General features: G+C 48.1%; 1 pseudogene; it reads right to left on the reverse strand.

Annotated features, from left to right (window-relative positions):
* Positions 1-6,487: 6,487 nt before the first annotated feature.
* LOC137365909 (U2 spliceosomal RNA) lies at positions 6,488-6,622 on the reverse strand (annotated as a pseudogene).
* Between the last annotated feature and the right edge of the window lie 6,161 nt (positions 6,623-12,783).

Genomic DNA, 12,783 nt, shown 5'->3' on the forward strand with positions numbered 1-12,783 from the left:
TGGGCAGGAAGCAAAGAGATACAGACCCTTAGAAAATAGGCGACATGTTAAGAAAGAGGATCTGGATCGGCGCAGGCTTGGAGGGCCAAAGGGCCTGTTCCTGTTCTGTAATTTTCTTTGTTCTTCGTTCTTTGTTCCACACGGAGTTTGAGTTACTTGTCCCATTATAGATTGCTGAATAGAGTTGTTTACCGCCAGTTCGAACAGTTGACAACAATTGACAAATTAAATCTGCTTGTGAAATAGCGCCCGGAATTTGTGACAGTAAAAGTGGAATATGGAAACAGGTTTTTAAATTGTTACTGGACTTTTTTTTATTATTTCCAAAATATGCATTATTCATAAAAATCTGTAAAAAGTACATGACAAAACAGTTCTAAACAGCACCAAGTCGAAAATTACAAACAGTGCAAAGGAGGTCAGTTTCCTTCATTGCAGGAGTGAGCTGCCTCACAACCCTTCCATTTCATTTTCCATGCCATATACATTTTGCAGCAAACGAAAATTTTCCTGATACATTTCGAGGGGTTTTCCATCGACCCAGCCCATCCGTTCAACTTGGTGGGGGGACCTTACACAGTGGTCTTTTCCCATTGAACATTTGCTGCGGCTGCCCCAAGCTTTAGTGCGTCCCTCAGCACATAGTCCTGGACCTTGGAATGTGCCAGTCTGCAACATTCGGTCGTGGACAACTCTTTGTGCTGGAAGACCAGCAAGTTTCGGGCAGAACAAAGGGTGTCTTTCACCGAATTGATAGTCCTCCAGCAGCAGTTGATGTTTATCTCAGTGTGCGTCCCTGGGAACAGCCCGTAGAGCACAGACTCCTGTGTTGCAGAGCTGCTTGAGATGAAGTTCGACAAAAACCACTGCATCTTTTTCCACACCTGCTTTGCAAAGAGACATTCCAGAAGGAGGTGGGCAACCATCTCTTCCCCACCACAGTCACCTCGAGGGTGTTGTGCAGAGGGGGTGAGACTTCGGGTGTGAAGGAAGGATCTGACTGGGAGGGCTCTTCTCACCACCAGCCAAGCTTCATCTTGGTGCTTGTTTGAAGGTTCTGGTGATGAGGCATTCCGCCAAATGACTTCGCTGGTCTGCTTGGGGAAGAGGATCCGCCATCTCCTTTTCCTGTAGGGCCTTGAGGACATTCTGTGCAGACCACTGGCTGATGGACCGGTGGTCAAAGGTGTTTTTCCGCAGAAACTGCTCGACGAAGGATAGGTGGAACGGCACAGTCCAATTGGATGGAGCATTCCGCGGCAATGTGACAAGGCTTCGCAACACCGGGGACAGATAGAACCTCAGCACGTGGTGACACTTGGAGTTTGCGTCTGCACACAGCTTGATGCAGCCACACACGAAGGTAGTCATCAGGATGAGGGTGATGTTGGGTAAATTTTTCCCACCCTTATCCAGAGGTTTGAGCATCGTGTCCCTCCGGACCCGGTCCATTTTGGATCCCCAGATGAAGCGGAAAATGGCTCGGGTGACCGCCACAGCGCCGGAGTGGGGTATGGGCCAGACCTGCGCCATGAACAGCAACAACGTGAGCGCCTTGCACCTGATGACCAGGTTCTTACCCACATTGGAGAGAGATCGCTTCTCCCACATGCTCAGCTTGTGTTGTACCTTGGCTGCTCGCTCTTCCCAGATTTTGGTGCACACCCCGGCCCTTCTGAACCATATTCCCAGCACCTTCAGGTAGTCTGAGCTGACGGTGAAGGGGACAAAGGATCGGTAAGCCCTGTTCCCAAAGAACATGGCCTCTCTCTTGCCGTGGTTAACTTTGGCTCCCGAGGTCAGTTTCAACTGGTCGCAGATGCTCATCAGTCTGCACACAGACAGCGGGTCCGAGCAGAAGACCGTGACGTCATCCATGTAGAGGGAGGTTTTCACCTGAGTGCCTCCTCTGCCTGGAATTGTCACCCCTCTTCTGCTCACATTCTTCCTAATAGACTCAGCAAATGGTTCAATACAGCAAACAAACAAGACAGGGGAGAGAGGATAGCCCTGTCTGACTCCAGATTGGATCGGGAAACTTTCCGATTCCCACCCATTGATTGAGACTGCGCCACTGATGTTTGTGTAGGGCAGTTTGATCCAATTGCAGATTCCCTCCGCAAACGCCATTTTGGAAACACGTCCATCATGTATGTGTGTGATATTCTGTCAAAAACCTTCTCCGGGTCCAGGCAGATGAGGCAGGTGTCCACCCTCCTGTCCCGTACATAGGCGATTGTATCCCTGAGTAGTGCGAGACTATCGGAGATCTTCCTGCCAGGTGCAGTACAGGTCTGATCAGGGTGGATCACCAACTCCAGAGCAGACTTGATTCGACTGGCTATGACTTTGGACAGAATCTTGTCGTCAACATTAAGCAGTGAGATGGGCTGCCAATTTCCAATTTCTGCCCTCTCCCCGTTCCGCTTGTCAATGAGGGTGATGATGCCTTTCCTCATGGATTCTGATATGCTGCCGGCCAGGAGCATACTCTTATCTACTTCCAGCTGGTCCAGGCAAACCCAGTCCCACAGGAAACAATACAGCTCAACCGGTAAGCCATCGCTTCCGGGAGTTTTATTCGTCTCGAAGGACTTGACGGCCTTTGTCAGCTCATCCCGAGTTAGCGGCTTGTCCAGTCTCTCCCTCCTGCTGTCATCTAAGACCTCTGTGATAGATGACAGGAAGGACTGGGAGGCTCTTCTGTCTGTGGGCTTTGCGTCATACAGCCCAGCATAAAAGGATTTGCTGATCCTTAGTATGTCGGACTGTGAAGATGTTACCGAGCCATCTTCTTCCTTCTGGCTGCTGATAACAGAGCTCTCTCTGTGTACCTTTTGGAAGAAGTAATGCAAGCACATCTCATCCTGCTCAATGGGGTGGACTCTGGACCGGAAGATGATATTGGAGGTCTCCGTGGCAAAGAGCGAGGCCTGCTTTCTCTTCACCTCTTGGATGTCCTCCTTGACCTCAACCCCCATTGACTGTAGCCGGAGCAGATTTTGCATACTTTTCTGGAGTCAGGACATTTCCCTCTGTGTCTCTCTCGCCCTCTGAACACCTTTTGAGGAGAAAGAACCTCTTGATGTTCTCCTTGATCGCGTCCCACCTGTGAACTGGAGACTGAGGAGGGGTTTCACGGTTCTCCAACCTTTGTAATCCCTTTTAAGTTCCTCAACGTTCTCTGGGGTTAGCAGTGTAGCATTGAGCTTCCACGTCCCTCTGCCAACCCACTAGTCGTCCTGTAAGTGACAGTCGGCCATTACGAGGCAGTGGTTGGACAAGAACACCGGCTTGACGTCAATGGATCTGACCGTGACGGCATGGGCCACAAACAGGAAGTCAATCCTGGAATGGGCAGACCCGTCCAATCTTGACCATGTCTATCTACGCTGCACTCCGTCTGCAGGTTTGCTGAATACGTCGTGCAGTTTTGCATCTTTTACTGTTTCTCTTAGGAATCTGGACATAGCGTCCAGTATGCTGTCGTCTCTGCCAGATCGCCCAGCTGCATCGATGATGCAGTTGAAGTCACCGCCTATGATGACTGGCCTGCACGTTGCCAGCAGCAATGGTTGATGGCAAATGTTCATCCTGGAGTTTAGTTACTAGTGGTGTACCGCAAGGTTCTGTTTTGGGGCCACTGCTGTTTGTCATTTTTATAAATGACCTGGATGAGGGTGTAGAAGGGTGGGTTAGTAAATTTGCGGATGACACGAAGGTCGGTGGAGTTGTGGATAGTGTCGAAGGGTGTTGTAGGGTACAGAGGGACATAGATAGGCTGCAGAGCTGGGCTGAGAGATGGCAAATGGAGTTTAATGCGGAGAAGTGTGAGGTGATTCACTTTGGAAGAAGTAACAGCAATGCAGAGTACTGGGCTAATGGGAAGATTCTTGGTAGTGTAGATGAACAGAGAGATCTTGGTGTCCAGGTACATAAATCCCTGAAAGTTGCTACCCAGGTTAATAGGGCTGTTAAGAAGGCATATGGTGTGTTAGCTTTTATTAGTAGGGGGATCGAGTTTCGGAGCCACGAGGTCATGATGCAGCTGTACAAAATTCTGGTGAGGCCGCACCTTGAGTATTGCGTGCAGTTCTGGTCACCGCATTATAGGAAGGATGTGGAAGCTTTGGAAAGGGTGCAGAGGAGATTTACTAGGATGTTGCCTGGTATGGAAGGAAGATCTTACGAGGAAAGGCTGAGGGACTTGGGGTTGTTTTCGTTAGAGAGAAGGAGGAGGAGAGGTGACTTAATAGAGACATACAAGATAATCAGAGGGTTAGATAGGGTGGATATTGAGAGTCTTTTTCCTCGGATGATGATGGCAAACACGAGGGGACATAGCTTTAAGTTGAGGGGTGAAAGATATCGGACAGATGTCAGAGGTAGTTTCTTTACGCAGAGAGTAGTAGGGGCGTGGAACGCCCTGTCTGCAACAGTAGTAGACTCGCCAACTTTAAGGGCATTTAAGTGGTCATTGGATAGACATATGGATGAAAATGGAATAGTGTAGGTCAGATGGTCGGCGCAACATCGAGGGCCGAAGGGCCTGTACTGCGCTGTAATGTTCTAGTTCTAATTCTAATTCTAATTCTAAAGACGGTCAACCGTTCGCTGCATTGAAACGGGGCGTACATGCTGATCAACCAGAGCGAAGCATTGTTGTACATTACATCTGCGATGAGGAGGCGACTGCCCACCACCTCCTTAACTTCGGAGATGGTGAAGTCACCTCCCCGCAGCAGAAGACCCAGGCCGGAGGAATGGCAATCATTACCCCCTGACCAGATCGATGGCCCGTGGGACCACCATTGCGACCACTGCCTGTCGGTACTGAGATGTGGTATTCCACACTCCTGCAGAAACAGGGGGTCGGCTTTGACCTTGGCGAGGTAATCCATCGCATAGTAGATTTAATGCTACGCACATTAATTGAAGCAATCCTTATACCCATTTTTTTAAAGTTAGTTGTTGCTTCCCATACCATTTGTCCTTGCTAGTCCCAGTCCTTCAGGATGTTCCTGTATACCCATAGTGTACGCAAGCTGTTTCACACTCGTTGGGCTCAGAAACCCCTCCTGGTTTTTCATGCAGGGTTTCTTCCACTGAGGTGACATCGGTGGGGGGCGGGGGTCTTGTTGGCAGCAGGGATTGGGCTGTTCTCTGCTGTTCCCCTCTGTTCCTCCTCGAAAACATCACTGCTGCCGGCTTCCCAGAGCTGAAGTGCGCCAGATGTGTCTTTGCTCTCAGTGTCCCAGAGCTGGGATGTGTTGGCCATGTCGCTAGGTGTGGCCCTTTGGGTTTGGGGCTTGACAGGCCCATCACAGCTTCCAGTGCCCGGGGGCTGGGGGGATTTATCTTCCAGCTCCTTTTGAGTTCTGCCGCTTCTTTTGAAGGTGCTGTCGCTCCGGCACTTCCTCATCCAGTGAAGAGGAGCTGCTGTAGTCTGTCTCAGACGGTAGCCTCCTCTTGCCACTGGTTTGGGTGGTGGCCTGTTCCGCTTTTGGAGGTCTTTTCTTTGTGGTTTTCCTTTGGACAAACTGCCACTGACCTGTTTGTCCATCTGCTGCCTCCTCCTCCATTGATTCTGTCTGTGGAGGAGGGGTTTCCGGGTGCAGGGTAGGTGCCGGGTTGCTGGTTTCAGTTGCCTTCCCTTTCTTCTCCTTCTCAGGTAGAAGTTCCTCACTGCAGAGAAGGTTGCTTGTCTCCTTTCCAACACCGGACGCCTTCGTCGAACCTTCTCCCGGCCTTTCCTTGGACCTTGCCGCCTGAGCATAACTGAGGCAGCGTTTGGGGCAGGTTTTGTAGAGATGGCCTGCCGCACCGCACAGGTTGCAACACTTACTCTGCTTACAGTCCTTGGTCTGATGGCCTTCCTTCTTGCAGTTCTTGCAGACAACCGTGCTGCAGTTAGCTGCCACGTGACCAGATTTGCCACAGGTGCTACAAACTTTGGGCTGCCCAGCGTAGACCAAGAAGCCTCGACTTCCCCTGACAGCGAAGCTGGAGGGAGGGTGGATGATGGCTCCATTGGCATCGACCTTCAAGGTCACCTTGACTTGCCGCTTATTTGTCCAAATCCCAAAGGGGTCTTTGACATCAGTGCTGGCCACCTCGACGTACCTGGCGAGAAAGGTGAGTACATCCACCACCGGAACATGGGGGTTGTAGAGGTGAATTGTCACCACCCGGTCACGTTGTGACGGAAGCGTGAAGAGCGGCTCCACTGTGAGGATCGACAGCGGCGCCCGGTCCCCTTTCTCCTTGAACGCCTTCAGGAACTTGATGCATCCCGCCACATTCTTGAATGTCATGTCGATATACCCACTGCTGGGGAAATCCTGCAGGCAGAAGATGTCCATAGCTTGAAATCCACAGCAATCGATGAGGATTTTCTTGATGAAGAAGGTGCGATCGACCAGTGCATCTCCTTCCTTGTCCTTCACCACCACCCGAATGGTGTTCCGCACTCCCTGGCCTGAAGCTCAAAGATTGGTTATAGCCATTTTACTCAAAGCCTACCCAGGATCAAATGCCACTGATCATGGTTTCTCCTCTGCCAAGTAAGTACTGAGAAGAACAGATACTACACTTGATCTTAGCCAAAAGGCTGAGAAGCTCCACCACTGGCGGTCCTGCCTTCAGTTGCCTGGACCCCAAGCTACTGGACATAGATTTTCTAGGAATTCGCTTCTTTACTGCACTGAAATTGGAGGCTTTTTCGATTTAATATATTCTGTCAGGTCGACAATTTAAGCCAATGCTTGGCTGCATTTTCTAATTCAAGGCTCTGCGATTGGTTAAGACATGTGAATAAGAAGAGGGTGACCAATCAGAAGTGGGTTCGGGTAAGCGTGGGCTCAAACTGTGTGAATTACAGGTCCCTGAATGACTGAGCTGAAACTCTGTCCAAAGTCATAGCCAGTCGAGTCAAGTCTGCTCTGGAGTTGGTGATTCACCCTGACCAGACCTGTACTGTACCCGGCAGGAAGATCTCTGATAGTCTCGTGCTACTCAGGGATACGATCGCCTATGTACGGGACAGGAGGGTGGACACCTGCCTCATCAGCCTGGACCAGGAGAAGGCTTTTGACAGGAAATCGCACACCTACATGATGGACGTTCTTTCCAAAATGGGGTTTAGGGAGGGAATCTGCAATTGGATCAAACTGCTCTACACGAACATCAGTAGCGCAGTCTCAATCAATGGGTGGGAATCGGAAAGTTTCCTGATCCAATCTGGAGTCAGACAGGGCTGTCCTCTCTCCCCTGTCTTGTTTGTTTGCTGTGTTGAACCCTTTGCTGAGTCTATTAGGAAGGATGCGAGCATGAGAGGGGGTGACAATCCCAGGCAGCAGAGGCACTCAAGTGTGGTGGTCACCCGTGCCATTTTCCGCTTCATCTGGGGATCTAAAATGGACTGGGTCCAGAGGGACACGATGTTCAAATCTCTGGTCAAGGGCGGGAAAAATGTACCCAACGTGGCCCTCATCCTGATGACCACCTTCGTGTGCGGCTGCATCAAGCTGTGTGTAGACCTCCAGTATGCAAACTGCAAGTGTCACTACGTGCTGAGGTTCTATCTGTCCCCAGTGTTGCGAAGGATGGGCCTGGTCACATTGCCGCGGAACGCTCCATGTAGTTGGACCGTGCTGTACCACCTATCCTTCGTGGAGCAGTTGCTGCGGGAAAACACCTTTGACCACTGATCCTTCAGGCAGTGGTCTGCACGGAATGTTCTCAAGGCCCTACGGGAAAAGGAGATGGGGTATCCTGTCGGATGGTTCCCCGAGCAGACCACCAAAGTCATTTGGCAGAATGCCTTATCACCAGAACTTTCAAACAAGCACCAAGATGTAGTTTGGCTGGTGGTGAGAAGAGCCTTCCCCGTCAGATCCTTCCTGCACGCCCGAAGACTCGCCCCCTCCGCGCAATGCCCCCACGGTGGCTGTGGTGGGGAAGAGACGGTTGCCCACTTCCTCCTGGAATATGTCTTTGCAAAGCAGGTGTGGAAAGAGATGCATTGGTTTATGTCGAGGTTTATCCCTAGCAGCTCTGTAACACAGGAGTCTGTGCTCTACGGGCTGTTCCCAGGGACACACACCGAGACAGACATCAACTGCTGTTGGAGGACTATCAATTCGGTCAAAGACGCCCTTTGGTCTGCCCGAAACTTGCTGTCTTCCAGCGCAAGGAGTTGCAGACTGGCACATTCCAAGGACCAGGACTACGTGCTGAGGGATGCACTAAAGCTTGGGGTAGCCGCAGCAAAGGCTCAATGAGGAAAGACCACTGTGTAAGGTCCCCCCACCAGGCTGAACTGAGGGGCTGGATCCATGGGAAACCCCTCGAACTGTATCGGGATAATTTTCATTTGCTGTAAATGTAAAACTGTAATTGGCATGACAAATGTGAAATGGAAGGGTTGTGAAGCAACTCATGATTGTCATGAAGGAAACTGATCTCCCTTGCAATGTTTGTATTTTTTGGTGCTGTTTGAAACTGTTTGGCAATGTAATTTTTACAGATTTTTATGAATAAAGTATATTTTGGAAATTGGTCAGTTTCACAAACCCTGTCAGTTTCAGTGCAGGAAACACCGTCTCGGGGGAAATAACATCACAAGTGGGTCTGGTTCCAGTGACCGATTTAACGGCTGCTGCAAAACTCCCGGATTCCCTCATTGCAGCGAAATCATTTTGAAATTCTTTGAAAACAATGAGTGATTCTGGAGGAGTGATGTGGCTTTTCACTGAGGGCATGTGTCGACTGGGGAAATAACTAAGTGTAGAGCCTCGGGCACTGTTTCCACAGCCCGTTTAGAAAATCAAATCCACTGCACATCCTTGCTGCAAATGAAATGTCAAACTCGGGGATTCCAGTTTTATACCCGAACACAGCACAGATTTATTCCAGTCAGTTCTGAACAGCCTATCCCATCTCCCGTTTCCAGGTCACTGCTCTCTCTGTGAGGCGGTGGGTGGCTCTTGGAAGAGCCTTTGTTGTGTGTTTGTGGGAAAGGGGCTGGTTTCTCAGCCGCCGAATCCGCAGAGAGTGCGGCCCTGCCGTTTCAGAGCGTACACCACATCCATGGCAGTGACCGTCTTGCGCTTGGCGTGCTCAGTGTAGGTGACCGCATCCCTGAGCACATTCTCCAGGAAACCTTTCAACACCCCGCGAGTCTCCTCATAGATCAAACCCGAGATCCGCTTGACCCTGCCACGGCGAGCCAGGCGGAGGATTGCTGGTTTGGTGATGCCCTGGATATTATCACGAAGCACTGTGCGGTGCCGCTTTGCTCTGCCTTTGCCAGGTCCCTTGCATCCTTCACCTCTGCCAGACACTTTTCCCCAAAAGTATACTCCATTCATAAAAATCTGTTTAAAAAAAGCTTTACAAAACAGTCCAAAACAGCACCAAGTTGACATTCCAAAAGCGCAAAGGAAATCAGTTTTCTTCGAGACAGGAGTGAGTTGCCTCACAACCCTTCCATTCCATTTTACATGCCATGTACATTTTACAGCAGACCCATGTTGGTGTAGACAGCCAGAGGGGTTTCCCATGGGTCCAGCCCTTTAGTTCACTCTGGTGGGAAGACCTTACACAGTGTTCTTTCCCCATTGAGCCTTTGCAGCGGCCATGATCCACAACATGACTGATTACTGCTCCAACTCCATATTTTGAAGCTAGCTTCAGTTCACCATTTGTGTGGTAATGAATGTGTAGTGTGTCACTGATCGAGCTTCTCTTACATGCATCATTAGCATCTTGTGTTTTAGACCATTTCCATTTCACATCTTTCTTCAACAACTTATGTAGTGGAGCTAACACCATTGCATGCTCAGGCAGAAATTGTGAGTAGTATTGGACCATGCCGAGAAAAGATCTAAGCTCAGACACATCTTTTTGTCTTTGGGGCTTTGACCATAGCCTCTACCTTCTCTTTCACTGGCTGGAGTTCTTTTCATTGATTTTCAGGCCAAGGTACACCACATGAAAAAACATGCTTCCAGTCTAACTTCAGCTTTCAAAGCCAGTCTTTCCCCATTATTATTGGTTTGTTGACATATCTCACTACCTTGTAGGGCAGAGGCTGGCATAGCAGTAATGTCACTGAACTGATAATCTCACGACTCAGACTAATGCCCTGGGGATATGGGTTTAAATCCCACCATGGCAGCTGGTGGAATTCAGATTCAATTCATTAATGAATAATATAAAATCTGAGTAGTGGTGCCATGCAACTATAATTGATTTTCATTAAAACCCATCTGGTTCACTCATACCCTTTACAGAAGGCAATCTGCTGTGCTTACCTGGTCTGGCCTGTATGTGATGCTGGCCCACAACAATGTGGTTTACTCTCACCTGTCCTCTGAAATGACCTAGCAAGCAGTTCAGTTGTCAAGGGCAATTAGGATTGGGCAATAAATGCTGGCCTTGCCAGTGATGCCCGCCTCCCATGAAATAATGAATAAAAAACAGGTATCTTGAGGGGCCTGCCCTTATGTTGCACATTACACTCCATTTGCCAACACATTGCTAACACCTCACCAGAGTAGGTTTTCAATTGAGCTGTGCTCTCAGTTAGAGGTACATCACTGACTTTGCTCCCATACATTTCTCTATTCATGATGGAGCAATCCATGGTCGTAGCAATTTGCTGTTTATTTACCAACAACATTGTACAAAAGTCTGCGTCATTTGAGTGATTGCTAGTGGCATAAATGCTGTAAAGCCCTTGCTCCTCTTTGGTTAGGCACTCTGGATTCACTTCAAGATTGTGAACTCCACCCTTATAACATCACTGTTTTCCATTACCACTGGAATTAGTTCCCTTTCCTTATTTGGCCTCTGCTTGACAATTAAAACATTTTGCATTTCTGTACTGACATGATTGTGCTGTGTGGTTGCCCTTATGGTGATAACAACACTAAACTGCTATCATTGGCACTCTTCTGGCTATGTCTGTCCACTTTAGACTTGGCTGAAGCACTTTAAAAGTGGACAGAAGCCTGTACTAGTTACCAGCATGGGATAAAATTCCCTAACATTCTTTGATGCCATCTCCATGGAAACAGCAATCTTACACACGATCTCAAATGTAAGATTTTGTGTGTTTAGTAACTTCGATTGGATTCTTTTGTTCACAAATCCACACACAAATATGTCTCAAAATGCATGGTCTAAGAATGTGCCAAAGTTGCAACGTAATAAAAATTCTTCAGTGCCACAATATACTCACCAACTGCTTCACTACTTTTCTGATTTCTGGTTCCAAATGTATAGCATTCTGCTATCTCTAGTGGCTTAGGATTGAAATGTTCCTCCAACTTGGTGATTTTGTTTTGACTGGCACATATTTTGCTTTGTTCAGAGCAGGAAGCTTTGTCAGCATGCCAGACACTTCCAGGCCAATTTCCAGAAGCAAAATTGTTTTCTTTTGCTCTGGAATTGCCTTATTCTGAGTCTTGACCGCCTCACCTACCAGTCCCAAAATATTCTTAACTCTAAGAACATGCCCATTCTTTCAATATAGGAACGGAATGTTGCTCAAACCCTCTCATTCGTTGCCAGCTTTCAGCTGTATCCCATGGGTACAGCCAAATTTCCTCAATGAGCACTAAGACCCTGCGGTATCCTATTCAACTCAGGAGACAGTCTGAGGCTCAGGCTGCCCACAACCCAGCTAAATTCTCCACTATCCGAGCAACTAAGTCACCAGGCTGATCTTGTTTACTGCAGTCCCTGCTGCTGTTTTCTGCCTATATTTACAGACTTTATCTTCCCCTAGTTGCCATTTTCTCTGATATTTTCAGGTGGGTCCAGCAGAGGAAATGGACACCAAATATGGCCAGTTCAAATAAGTGTTTATTCACGCCATTACATCATCACGTCATTACATTATTAGCATAATATACAAATACACTACATATGTGAATCACGTCCTGATCACTTTTACTAGATATGTGTCTGAATAAGTGGAAACCCCTCACAATCAACACTGTCACCTTTCAGTGTTTTGTGGAGAAATTTCACGGCGTGACTTATGTGATTCCCTCATTTAATGTGTTTGTACAAATTTCAGAAAAATATGGAGATGCAAATAACTTACGAGAAATCGTCTAAACATATCTTCATGTCTGGCACTCACTCGCAAAGAACTGCAAACTCACAGACTCAGAAAGAACCCGGAGATGGAAATCAATGTTCAGCACAGCTAGAAAGATCTGCACTAATCTATAGCTCAAAAAACTCAAACACTTTATTTTGACCCTTTGATTTAGTTGGTCGAAGCACCTCTTTAATGAACAGATCAATCCTGGATTCAAATCCCCTTTAAGCCTGACTGTAACTTGGTTTTCCAACTACTTTATTGAGCAGCACAATAAGACAGGACAGTAACAAAAGCAAAATACTGCAGATGCTGGAAATCTGAAATGAAAACAGAAAGTGCTGGAAATACTCAGCGGGTCTGGTGGCATCTGTGGACAGAGAAGCAGAGTTAACCTTTCAGGACTGTGACATTTTATCAGAACTGCTGAAATGTTAACTCTGCTCCTCTCTGCACAGATGCTACCAGACCTGCTGAATATTTCCAGAATAAAAACAGAAAGTGCTGGAAATATTCAGCAGGTCTGGTAGCATCTGTGCAGAGAGGAGCAGAGTTAACATTTCAGCAGTTCTGATAAAATGTCACAGTCCTGAAAGGTTAACGCTGCTTCTCTGTCCACAGATGCCACCAGACCCGCTGAGTATTTCCAGCACTTTCTGTTTTTATTT

Source organism: Heterodontus francisci, unplaced genomic scaffold (assembly GCF_036365525.1).
Source record: "Heterodontus francisci isolate sHetFra1 unplaced genomic scaffold, sHetFra1.hap1 HAP1_SCAFFOLD_58, whole genome shotgun sequence".
NCBI lineage: Eukaryota > Metazoa > Chordata > Chondrichthyes > Heterodontiformes > Heterodontidae > Heterodontus > Heterodontus francisci.